The sequence below is a fragment of the Sapajus apella genome, unplaced genomic scaffold (assembly GCF_009761245.1).
Source record: "Sapajus apella isolate SASKATOON/1434 unplaced genomic scaffold, GSC_monkey_1.0 scaffold3, whole genome shotgun sequence".
Lineage (NCBI taxonomy): Eukaryota > Metazoa > Chordata > Mammalia > Primates > Cebidae > Sapajus > Sapajus apella.
Window position 1 is genome coordinate 45,615,198 of NW_022436943.1, and position 12,808 is coordinate 45,628,005.

The window sequence follows — 12,808 nt, forward strand, 5'->3', positions numbered from 1 at the left end:
ATACTTTGTTCACAAATTCCCCGAAGCCCATCTATGAATCCCCTGGGTTGCCAGACTCTGAGAGAACAATATTAGTTCTAGGGACTTTACAGCCTCTCTGTCTTTTACCACTGTCTTTATGTTTGGATAGTGTGTCTGAAACAACCAGTTCTCCTTTATTTCTGCAAATTCAAATCTAAAATCCAAAGAACTCTGAAGTTCTTAGAAATTAAACTTGATTTTCCCTGTTGTCAGAAAACCTAGTTTTCCTTTGTTGACATTGTTGCTGTAGTGTTGTGGGGATATATTTTTTTTAAATTTTTAGATTTTCTTTTAGTTTTTGCAGCTATGGTATAGTAATTGCTGTAATTGGTAATTTGTTTTGAATAAACTTATTTTTGGAGAAAAAAGCATCGAGTATATTAAATTAGAAAAAGACCAAATTCTAAAATGAGAATCAATTTCAAACTTCTGGAATTTGGTAATTGAGGGAAGTAATATGTTACAAAGGAATGATCATAGAAAACAGAATCAGAAAATCAAATTTTTATTCTTAATTATATTCCCACCCACTGCCAAGTCTGTCTAGGAAACTGAAGAATTTGAAACATTTTTTTCATTTTGTTTTCTTTTTTTTTTTTCTTTCTTCCTTTCCATTTTTTTTTTTTTTTTCTTTTTTGGTTCAGATGACAGTAGTAGTCCTTCAATATAATGATTCAGAAGCCTGACATCTCAGGTTGGGCTTTCACTGAGATGGAATTTTAATTAATAAAAAGTAGAATTTTATTATTATGACCTTACTTTGCATGTGCTGCCTCAGTCATGATCTCAGAACATTGATTTCACTAACAAATATTTGGAATATAGAATTATGGAAGGCTTTGTAGCTTTATTTATCCTTAGAAGCAGTGCCCTTTGAATAAAATGTTAGATTTCCTGAAGTACTTGGTAGACACATTTTAAAGGAATGTTCAATTTGTCAAGAGTTTTGTATGTTAGTAAGAAAATAACTGCTAAATAAAATAGATCTGAATTCCAGACACAGTCCTGCCATTTGTAAGCCATGTGACCTTGGACAAATTCTTCCTTTTGTACCCTTAACATGAAGAAAATACTACTACTTTCTAAAATAAGGTTAATGTTAAACAAGTGTTCAGAATGGTCAGTTTAGTATTTAACACATAATAGGCAAAAATTAACACTTCCTCTTCTCCCTGAAGTAGTCATTTATATTCTCTACCTTTAAATTTTGCAATATATGAAATCAATGTCCTAGACTAAACTGTCATCTAAAGAAGCTCAAAATTCTGCAACAAATGGACTCAACAGCTAATTTGAGCTTTTGTACCTGGCTTGCATTGCTCACAGCAGGCTACTTCCTTTAACACACTGATATCACCAGAGACATAGAACAATCAAGTTCCCATGCATTTTATCAGTCTGTAGTGCCAGGAAGAACTGGAGAAACTGATACTAAAAAGGGGACAAGCTTTAGGTCCTTTAAATATCTACATAAAGGAAGAAGCCCTTGCAGAATCAGCATGCAGTAATTTCCATGAATGTTTAACCCTCCATCATTATTTTAACAACATTCCAGTAACAGAGTTTTCTTTGAAACCACACGATGTGAATAGTACTATATAAAGTTAAATCGACATAGCAAGACTTGAATGTTACCATTACTTACTACCAGGACTCAGGCCCCCTTGGTTGTAATGTGTTCCCGGGCTAACTTTTCTTACGTTGAAAATAAGTTTTAAGTTTCAACATTTTTCAACCATGATTCAGGTATCATCCTTACCTTTAGTGATTCTCCTAAGATTCTTTAAAAACCCAATACTAGAAACTAAAGACTATATCATACAGCTCTGCCTAGAGTGTGGTGGAAATTCCCATGGTGTATGTAGTTTTGTGGTCAGAAAACGGGGGCTTTTTTCAGGCCTTAGGATGTCCTTTGCCTGCTGATTATTTTGGGGACTCCATATGATTTATTGCCTTGATAGGACATTTCAAGCACTTACACATAGTTGTTACATAATGATAAAATGAATATAAATATCATTATTGTTGCTTACCTTTCCCTGATTTTGAAGTGAGAAGGATGATGATGAAATATCAGGCAGTGTAAAAACAGCAGCTCTGTGTGGCAACATCCTAAACTTCATTGGAAGAGAACACATCTGGCGCCCAAAACCAGCTTGCCATTGGCAGCATTAACCTAGATGTAAGGCGAAATATGAAAGATAAGCAAATATTTACCACTCAGGTCAGCTCTAAGAGAAACTTGACATCCTAGATGAAGTAGAGGCAGAGGATGAGGGAGAGAAACCAACCATAGAAATTTAGTATTTGGCCTTGGAAGAGCCACCCTTTCGAAATTCAAATTAATATTTATTAATTTATTTCTAATCTATAAGTAAATCTGACAGATGACCCACCAGTTCTGTTTCTGTTCTCTCATTTGACTGAACTTCCCTTTAAGGCTCCATGCACTATGCTGCCAATTTAGAAATTATTCATTTCTGTTATCTAAAAATTATCTTCTCTTATATTTTGAGGCTGTAAGAAGCAACATGGACAATTCATTACACTAGAAAAGTAAGTAGGTTTGGACTCAGTTGTTCTTCCCCAGTTCTATGATCAGCATGCATATTGTCTGCCCTAGTGGGCTCTGGTTTTCCCACGCAAAGAAGAAAGTCAACCCTTCAAAAGCCAATTCGTCAATGCATCATTTGTTGAAAAACTAACTTAAAACTACCAAAATTCTCTTTAATGACGACTAATATTTTTATAGCTGTATAATCGTATTACTAAAAGGATGCTCTTGAATACATTTAAGTAATATAAACTTCTAAAAAGCATTTTTAAAGGGATGCTTAGTTTGTCAATCCTGAAGATTACTGAATGACAGATTTTCTCCTGAAATATTTTTTTCTTATTAGTAAATCTAAAATTTTATCATTTCTTATTTGGGGATGTCATTTTATATTGATTTCTTTGTAATTATTTAAAAGGCTGTTTCTGATTTTGCCGACATTTTAGCATTTTTATTTTAAGATCTCCGAATTTTGCTGATTAAAAATTTTACCGTGTTCATACTTTTCCGAATAAAAAGTTGTTCATTTTAATTATTTAGACAATGTATAATGATTAATATTAATCTTGATGGTTTCAACTGTATTTAAAGATTTCTGCAAAAGGTCATTTGGCCAGCTTTTCTTCTGCTGTTGTAACAGCTAATTAGAAAACATTCACTAGTTTCTGCCCATCTCCCTGAGGCTGGATATTGAAACCCATGCAGAGCAAGGGGCCCCTCTGCTGGCAGAAAGACAGACCAGAGATTCAATGCAAAACGCTATGTCTGGGCCTGCCAAGAACAGAGAAGCTTTGATGTAGAGAAAGCTAGGGGATGAAGAAAGATTTGAAAGTGCTCATGTTCTCACATCAAAGCTCCACACACTTCACTTTAGCCTTGCCAATCCAACTCACATGACTGGCTGCAGACCTTATAAGTAGATGAAGATACAGATTTGGGTAAACTTGGTAAATTACATGAGCTGGCTATTTGGGTATTGTATTGCATTGGTTAGTTTCCAATGTACCAGTAGAAATGAGAATTAAAGGAGGTAGGATAATGTTCAGAAATGTCAATTTTTGACCTGATTTTTGCCAGTTGAAACTGGAAAAGTGGATTCAAAAGGAAAGTAATATATAACTTTGATTTTGGGAATAGAATATATTCCAGATTGTGGTAGATTATAGGAGTGAGATGGGGTAAGATTTGATAGAGAGGATCCAGTATAAGTATTATTGCAATTGATCATCAGGGACAAACTCACACAGGAGCCTTCATGTTGCCTTGTGCAGACTGATAAGAGATTTATTTAGAAGATCGTCAAAGATGAAAGTTGGTTTGTAACATAGTCTCACATCACAAAGAAAGGAATATAAAAACAGGAACAAATATTATGGGAAATAAATTATTTCTAGTTTGGATTTGTCAATTATGAAGTTATGATACATTTACAAAGTCCATGAACTATCAATTGGTTAGTGACCTAGCGATAGAACTATCTCAAACTTTTCCAACATCCAGCTATAATTATTGAAAATGATTATACTCTGCAGAGACAGGCCTTTAGATAAGCGTTTGTATTATCTATTTACTTGTGTTGCTTATTTTTTATTTTTTTTTTTATTTTTATTTTTTGAGACGGAGTTTCGCTCTTGTTACCCAGGCTGGAGTGCAATGGCGCGATCTCGGCTCACCGCAACCTCCGCCTCCCAGGTTCAGGCAATTCTCCTGCCTCAGCCTCCCGAGTAGCTGGGATTACAGGCACGCGCCACCATGCCCAGCTGATTTTTTGTATTTTTTTAGTAGAGACGGGGTTTCACCATGTTGACCAGGATGGTCTCGATCTCTTGACCTCGTGATCCACCCGCCTTGGCCTCCCAAAGTGCTGGGATTACAGGCGTGAGCCACCGCGCCCGGCCGTGTTGCTTATTTTTATCCTTGCCTCTTATTGACCCTTGGTAAAATGGAAAAGGAAGGCAGTCTCCAGCTGGAAGATTAATCCCCCTAATATTATAATAGAATTTTGGAGAAAGTGGCCTGGTATTCAACGGGTATTCTAATTTTATTCAACAAAGGGGAATAAGATTAGAAAGAAGCTGAATTCAATGGTCTGTGAAGACTGTGGGTTAATAAGATGTCCTTTTTTTTCTTTTTTCTGGCTAAAAGAGAATTTTTACTTCCATAGCAGATCACAAAATATTCCAACAGGTTCCAATAAATAAAACCAGTGAGCTGGGCAAGAAAACTGTGTTCAGTTTCCTCAGTTACCATCAGGTGTGTCAAGCTGGTTCTCTTTCCACCACATTCCAAAAGCCTTTCGTTTCACATTTCTATTAATATATCATCTAAAGCAATCATTTTGCTATTTAAAGTTTACAGTTTTACTATGATCTGAACGTCTCCTAAAATGTGCAAAAACTTAAGACCTATTGTGGTGGTATTAAGAGATGAAACATTTGGGGAAGTGATTAAGTCATCAATTCTGATATGAATTTCATGACGGCAAAGCCCACCATTCATTTCAACTTTTTCTTTCACAGGTGAGAATACTCAGATACCTAGATAGGTTCAGTCACACTATCAGCAGATATCTAAGATAGATCCTTTTGGGCTGTTTCCATGTTTTAAATCATCTTTGCATGTTTCTTCGAGTTCTTTCCACATCCCCTTTGCCCTACTTAAATTGTTATGTCCTGAGTCAGTCATGAATTTCTAACAGAACTAATTGAATGGAATGTTATGGGACTATGGGATTATGCTCCTTTAACATATCTCTCAGTCACTTTTTGTTTTTGCTTTGTAAATGATGCTCTCTTTTAATTTATTACATTTGTAAATCAGGTGTGACCTATCTTTAAACACCTAAATCTCTGCCTGTTATCAAATAATATTCAGGCAGTGCTCAGGCTGGGAAGCTCTGTGTGATGCTCACTCCAGCACAGAAGCTAAACACACCATGTATTATCATTCTAATCAAAATAGTGAAGAAATAATCAATGTTCTTTGCCTGGCTAAATAAAATCTTTCCTTTTAAGTCCAATGAAAGATTATTTTCTTCTTTTCCCAGAATATAAATTTTAGCCCTATGTTATTGAATCTCATCCCAGTAGCTGAGTTTTTACAAGCTTTCTCATAAGTGTTCTATTGTTCACCATTCACTAATATCCAAAACACTCACTCGTTACTCCATCCCAAGGGACTTCTTGGGAAATATCAGACAGCAGCATATGGCAGCCATTGGGACCCAACCCACACTCTACTTTTCCATATTACTGTCTATACATTGTGAGTGCCACAAAGAGAGCAGAGCTCTGCCACATGTTTCTTAATGGATAAAGGTAAAACAGTCACAAAAAGGAAGGATATTGACCACAAAATATACTGTTCTAGACAGGATTGTTTACACTGTTCAAAAACACTGAAGCGAGACAATCTACAACTACTTTCCACCTCCATCTAGCAACTTTACAATGCATGGCTCTCATCTCTCAGCCATGGGATGGGGTTGGTCTCATTTGCAATCAGTTGGATTGTTAGTCCTGGGAATTCCAGACCTTACTTCTACAACACGCAGTTTTGAGCCAAAGGAGGTCCCTATAAGACTGTCCACAAATGACCCAGAGGTATACACATGTTTCCTACCATTTCTCAGCGTGCTGGGGACATGTCTGCTCAGCACATGCGCTGGGCCTGCCTGTCAGAGAAGGGCCCCAGCTGGGCTAGGCCAACCTACCTCTCTGAGGCTTTGGATTTTTAATTTTTTTAGTTTATTTACTTTTATTGATTATAAAGTTGAACTGAAAATTTAAAAAGAAAAGGGCAAAGAAAGTAATTGTAATTACCCAAAACCCAAACTACTCAGAATTAACCATTATATAAATTTTTAATGCATATCACTCCTCTTTCTCTTTTACTGGAAGTGAGAGAGAATATGTATGATATGTAATGAATATCACGTATATATATGTCAGGATGATGGAAAGAGAATTTGGGGTTATGGGTAGAAATTACATATTTTTAAATATTTTCTTTTCCCAAGACATGCAAAATGTATAAAAAGTGATAGTATATTTTACTTATTGATAAAATATACACATCAGGATATTGATCACAGGAGTTTAAAAAGTTCCTTTTTTTTTTTTTTTTTTTTTTTTTTAGACAAAGTCTTACTCTGTTACCCAGGCAAGAGGTGCCAAACTAAAAATTATAACCTTTTAAAATTCTTGACCCAGACTGGTAAAATGCTTTCAACAGTATTGAAAATGTATTTTTAAGTAATTTTTGTTTACAATTTTAAAACCTATAGCAGACAAACACAAATAAAATTCACTAATAAGCATATTATATAGATACCCAATCACTCTCAAGCAAAGAAATTCAAATAAAACCCAATACATATGTCTTAATGTAATAATATATATATTATATATAAGTAGTATATGTGTGTAATATACATAAGATATATGTATCTACTGTATAAGTGTGTGTGTATTGACTATGCTATTTATCAATTTTATTATTTTGGTGTTAAAAAAATGTATGTGCTTTTATCTAGCAAATCCATGCTTTGAAACCTGTTCTGGGGAGTATTTAAAGATGTGGCTTCAGACATATATTTATATATGCATATTCAAGCACATGCATGAAGGCATTGTTTATAATGGTGAAAAATGTGAAATAGCCTAATAAATAAAAAAATAGGGGCCGGGCGCGGTGGCTCAAGCCTGTAATCCCAGCACTTTGGGAGGCCGAGGCGGGTGGATCACGAGGTCAAGAGATCGAGACCATCCTGGTCAACATGGTGAAACCCCGTCTCTACTAAAAATACAAAAAATTAGCTGGGCATAGTGGCGTGTGCCTGTAATCCCAGCGACTCAGGAGGCTGAGGCAGGAGAATTGCCTGAACCCGGGAGGCGGAGGTTGCGGTGAGCCGAGATCGCGCCATTGCACTCCAGCCTGGGTAACAAAAGCGAAACTCCGTCTCAAAAAATAAAAAAATAAAAAAAAAAATAAAGAATGCATATACATTGTTTTTTCAAAATTCATCCAATGTTGTATGTCACCACTGCACTCCAGCCTGGGCCGCAGAGTAAGACTTTGTCTCAAAAAAAAAAAAAAAAAAAAAAAACTTTCACTGAGTAAGAGAAGGCCTGCTTCCAAGTTTTAATCGTTATTAATGTTCCATATTAATCAGAGAAAGGTTCAGTTTCTTTAGTTTCCCCTTATAAAGTTCCACTAAGAGAGACAGAAGTAACTAGTATTTTGTATCCTCAATAAAAGAATCATCTTCAGTTGTAGCTGTTAAACAGATGAATTTTTTCCCTCTGTCTATTCAATATGTATGCCACCCACCTTTCACACTCTCCTAATCTACATTCCCCACCAATTCTGCAAAAGAATTTACTGACTGTATGTTGACTCCTTGACTTGACTCACAAAGTCCCTTCTAAAACGTAGCATGATTCACACAACATTTTCTTCACATGTATGCTGTAGGCTATATGTATCTGAATCAGCTACTGTGGGCTAGAACAATGCCAATATTTAGAAGGAAGCAGAGTGTATTGGTTCATTTTCACATTGCTATGAAGAGATATCAGAGACTGGGCTATAAAGAAAAAGAAGTTTCATGGATTCACAGCTCCACATAGCTGGGAGGCCTCACAATCATGGCAGAAGGTAAAGGAGGATCAAAGGCACATCTTACATGGTGGCAGACAAGACAGCATGTGCAGGGGAACTACCCTTTGTAAAGCCATCAGATCTCATAAGACTTATTAACTGTCACGAGAACAGCATGGGAAAAACCCACCCCCATGATTCAATTACCTCCTACTGGGTCCTCCCATGACATATGGAGATTATGGGAGCTACAATTCAAGATGAGATATGGGTGAGGACAGAGAAAAACCATATCACAGAAGAAGAGAAAGTTCGCAGAATCAGTTGTACCCCTGATCCAACCAGTCTGAAAGTTTATCTATTCTTGAACTTCCAAGATAAAAGAGCTACTAAATGCTTTTCATGTCAGCTAGTTTTAGTTGAATTTCTGTTGGCTTTCAAATCAAATAATTTACCAAAAAATATAGAAATTTATACCAGGATTGGAATGTTTTAAGTAACATACTGTGAAACAAGGAAATGATTGAAAGAAAATGAACTGTTGATTACTTGGGAGGAGAGGTGACAGGAAGCTCTATCTCTGGTTAGGAATTTGACAATATTTGTTTAACACAAAAAAGAGATGGCGAAATTAAAATCAACTGTTAGTTGACTTTAGAACAACTACATACCAAAACTAGGAGAGTAGAAAACTTACTAAAAAAAAAATCACATCATGTTGGAATATGTTCATTGTTTCTTACAAACTTTAGAAGAATTCTGATAGAAAAGGAGCCATTTCAGTCTCAGACATCATACCTGACTTTGAAAAGAGATGACGTGCAGTTCTTTTCTTTTTTAAGATAGGAGGATGGAAGATCAGATAAGTCTCCAGGAATTAAAAACAACAAAATAAAACATTTTGCTCAAGTTTTGAAGTGCAAATAGACCAGCAACAAATGCAACAGGGATGAGTTTTCGGATTCAGGGATATTTGGAAAATAAGTAATGTTGATCATTTTTATCCCACTCTTCCATCATCTCCTTCTCTTGACTTCATAAAGCAAAGGTAATAATTGTTTCCATTTAACAGGATACATCCTGGTAAGAACCAACTTTTGAGCTATGCTTCATCACTCATGCCTGTTCTTCTACATTGCCCCTTGGTAGAAATCCTAATGGATGTCATTAGTCTGAGGCCTGTGGGAAAGGACAGAAGGGACAGAAGACAATTGCCTAGAAAAAGAAACAAAAGCATGATCCGGATTCAACAATTATGCAGTTATAACATTTCTATAATTAGTTTCCAATCTATGGTATTTCTTATAATCAAATTGACTAGCTGCCTAATAGGATATTACAGTTATTCAGAGAAACTCCTAACAATTTTTAAGAAAGATCTAAAATTTTTCAAACTGCAAGATAGTTCCTAGGCCTGCATAAGTTAGCCCATCAATTGAAATGGATTGCTGTCTGCCCATTATGTTCAATTAAAATGCTCTGAGTTGCATCAATGATGAATAAAGTTATCTTGGAGAAAACTGTGTGCTCCCAGATGGCCAAATTAAAGAACTCACACTATTATCAGAAAAGGGATTATTTTTCCCTACCCCAGCCAAAAAGAACGTGACATCTTCTATATATAGATATTTACTGTATTTGCTTTACCTGTCCTTGTTTTTTTAAATTGGAGTTTTAATGGTGTTCTCCCTGTACCTCTATAATTTTAAAGATTTTTCAGTGACTATATTTACTTCATCACATGTTTCAGGATAAGCAGGGAGCTACATTTGACCTAGATAAGAGGCATGAAAATCATCTCAAAATTCTTTACTTAGAGCTAAAAACAGTTATTAAATGTGATTCTAGATTATCTCCTATGGAGGAGACAACTGTGTGTGTGTGTGTGTGTGTGTGTGTCTGTGTGTGTGTTTGAATGTTTGTATTATATGGTGGTTGATTATATGTGAATTCGTTTAACTGCAAGGTAGTTCCTAGGCAGGAACTAGTATTTGGTGCAATACTAGTCTAGATGTTGCTGTGTATGTGTTGTTTCAGTGTGGTTAACATTTAGAGTCAGTTGATTTTACGTAAAGTAAATTTACTTCTGTCTTGGTCTGTTCAGGCTGATACAACAAAATACCATAAAGAGGGTAGCTTGTTAACATCAGCAATTTATTTCTCACAGTTGTGGAGGCTGGAAAGTCCAAGGCCAAGTTGGTGGCAGATTCAGCCTCTGGCAAGGAACCACTTTCTGACTCACGGCATTTTCTCAGGTGCATGGTAGAAGGGTGAGGGTTTCTCTGGGGCCTCACTTATAAGGTCACTGATCTCATTCATAAGGTTCTGCCCTGACAACCTAATCATTTTTCAAGGCTCCAATCCCTAATACCATCACTTTAGGGATTAGGATTTCAACAAATACATTAGAAGGGGAGAGAAACATTCAGACCATAACACTTTCCATAATATAGTTGGTCTGCAAGCAACCCACTGAAGGCTTTAAGAACAAACACTGAGGTTTCTCAAGGAAGAAGGAATTCTGCCTCAAAACTGTAACAGTAAAATTCTATGTGATTTTTCAGACTGATGGATTGCCCTACAGTTTCTGAGTTGCCAGCTCCACAACAGTATGAGCTAGTGCATTAAAAACCCCTCCCTCTCCATTTCTCCATCTCTCTCTCCATGTGTGCATGTATTTCTGTTTCTCTGATGAACTCTAACTCATATTGTGTAAAGATTTTTTTTTCTTTTTATAAAACAATTTTATTGTGGTACAATTGGCATATATTAAACACATTTAAAGTGAACAGTTTGGTAAGTTTTGACTTACGTATTGTGCTATGAAATTAGCAGCATAATTAAGGTAATAAACATGCCTGTCATCTCGTAAATTTCCTTGTGCCTTTTTGTAATCTCTTGCTTCCAATCTTCTCCTGACTATTTCCATGTCTCTGTAAAACCACTCATATGATTTTGTCATTCCACATGAGCTTGCATTTCCTAGATTTGTCTACAAGTGGTATTAAGATCATGTGGTCTGCAAATCGAGACAATTTTATGTCCTTTTTTTAGTAATCTATAAATCTATTATTTCTTTTTTTTCTGTTTTTGTTTGTTTGTTTTGGTTTGGTTTCATTTGGATTTTTTGAAAGGAAGTCTCGCTCTGTCACCCAGGCTGGAGTGCAGTGGCATGATCTCGGCTCACTGCAACCCCTGCCTCCTGCCTCCCAGGTTCTAGCAATTCTCCTGCCTCAGCCTCCCACATAGCTGGGATTACAGGCACACACCACCATGCCTGGCTAATTTCTTTTTTTCTTTCATTTTTGCACTGGCAAGAACTTTAGGTATAATGTTGAATAGAAGTAAAGAGTCCATCCCTGTCTTGTTCCTGATCGTAGGAGGAAAGCCTTTATTCTTCTGTTACTAAGATGTTAGTTGGGTTTTTTTGTGTATGTTTGGATTCCAGCTTTTAAAAATAATTCTTATTGGGTTAAAATTATTCCCCCATTCCTTCATATTACTCCATCTTGGTTGGAAGAAGTTCACCTTTGTGATCTTTTTTTTTATGGGGATTGCATTCTTAAAGGATGATGGGGATTCTGGGTACAGCTAGTGCTCGACTTATGACCACAATTGGTTCCGACAGACCAGTTGTAACACGATTTGGTCGAAAGTTGAGTAGGCTATATGTACAGTACTGTGAAATGATGTTATAAAAATCTTTAAGTCATATTTTATCATAATTTTCTTTCATTATTGTTATATATCATAATTTTCTTTGTTCATTTTATGCCATTTGTATCATCTCTACACCATTTTGTTTCTTATTTTTACATTCGTCAGGTTTAAGTAAAACACTGCATTACCAGTACAACTGGTTTAATATTTGCAAAACACACAAAATTACAAAATACAGGTACATACAAAAATACAAAATACAGGTGTAAAAAACACCATAGGAAACATTGTCCCAATTGCAAGACATATCAAAATATATAAACATGTATGAAACATTTCATTGGCCGCTGGTGCTTAGCTGCAGATCGTTAATGTCTTCATCTGAGGCAGCAGTTGGGGTTACCAGAGTTGGTTTTTTCATAAACATGGTGAGCTTTGTCTGAATTTTATGTTTCTTTTTTTCTTCATAAATTTCACGATACGGACGAAACACATTGTGCGCCATCCGTTCAATCTTTGCAAATCGTTTGATGTTTGGGTCCATTGCTTCAAAATGTATAAGAAGCTTATTCAGTAAAGATAAACCGTCTGATAATCCCTTAGTGGTGAATTTTCTTTCTGGCCCCTCCTCTTCTTTCTCTGCTTCTCTTCTTTCTTCTTCTACAACTCTTTCTTCTTCCAATTCGATTAGCTCTTCATTTGTAAGTTCTCTGGATTCTTTGTCTAGCAACTCTTCAACATCTTCCATTTCACACTCCAAAGAAAGGTCTTTAGCAAGTTTTACTATTTTTTCCCGAATTGTTTCAAGTTCATGTTCACTGTCAAATCCATCAAAATCATTAACATAGCACTTAACACAATTTTTCCAGATGCAATTCATGCACTTTGTCGTCACAGCCTCCCAGGCGGTAGCGATATTCTTGATATACATCAAAATGTTGTAGTGTTTCCAAAAATCTACAGCATAGCAGT

At 35.9% G+C, this 12,808-nt stretch overlaps 1 long non-coding RNA gene across 2 annotated transcripts in view; it reads right to left on the reverse strand.

Moving 5' to 3' along the window:
* LOC116533174 overlaps positions 1-12,808 on the reverse strand; it is a 148,449-nt gene that overhangs the window by 87,200 nt on the left and 48,441 nt on the right. For both annotated transcript variants that reach the window (XR_004261128.1, XR_004261127.1), the window contains exon 2: positions 2,055-2,197. This is a non-coding gene — a long non-coding RNA (uncharacterized LOC116533174). The remainder of the gene's footprint in view (positions 1-2,054; positions 2,198-12,808) is intronic.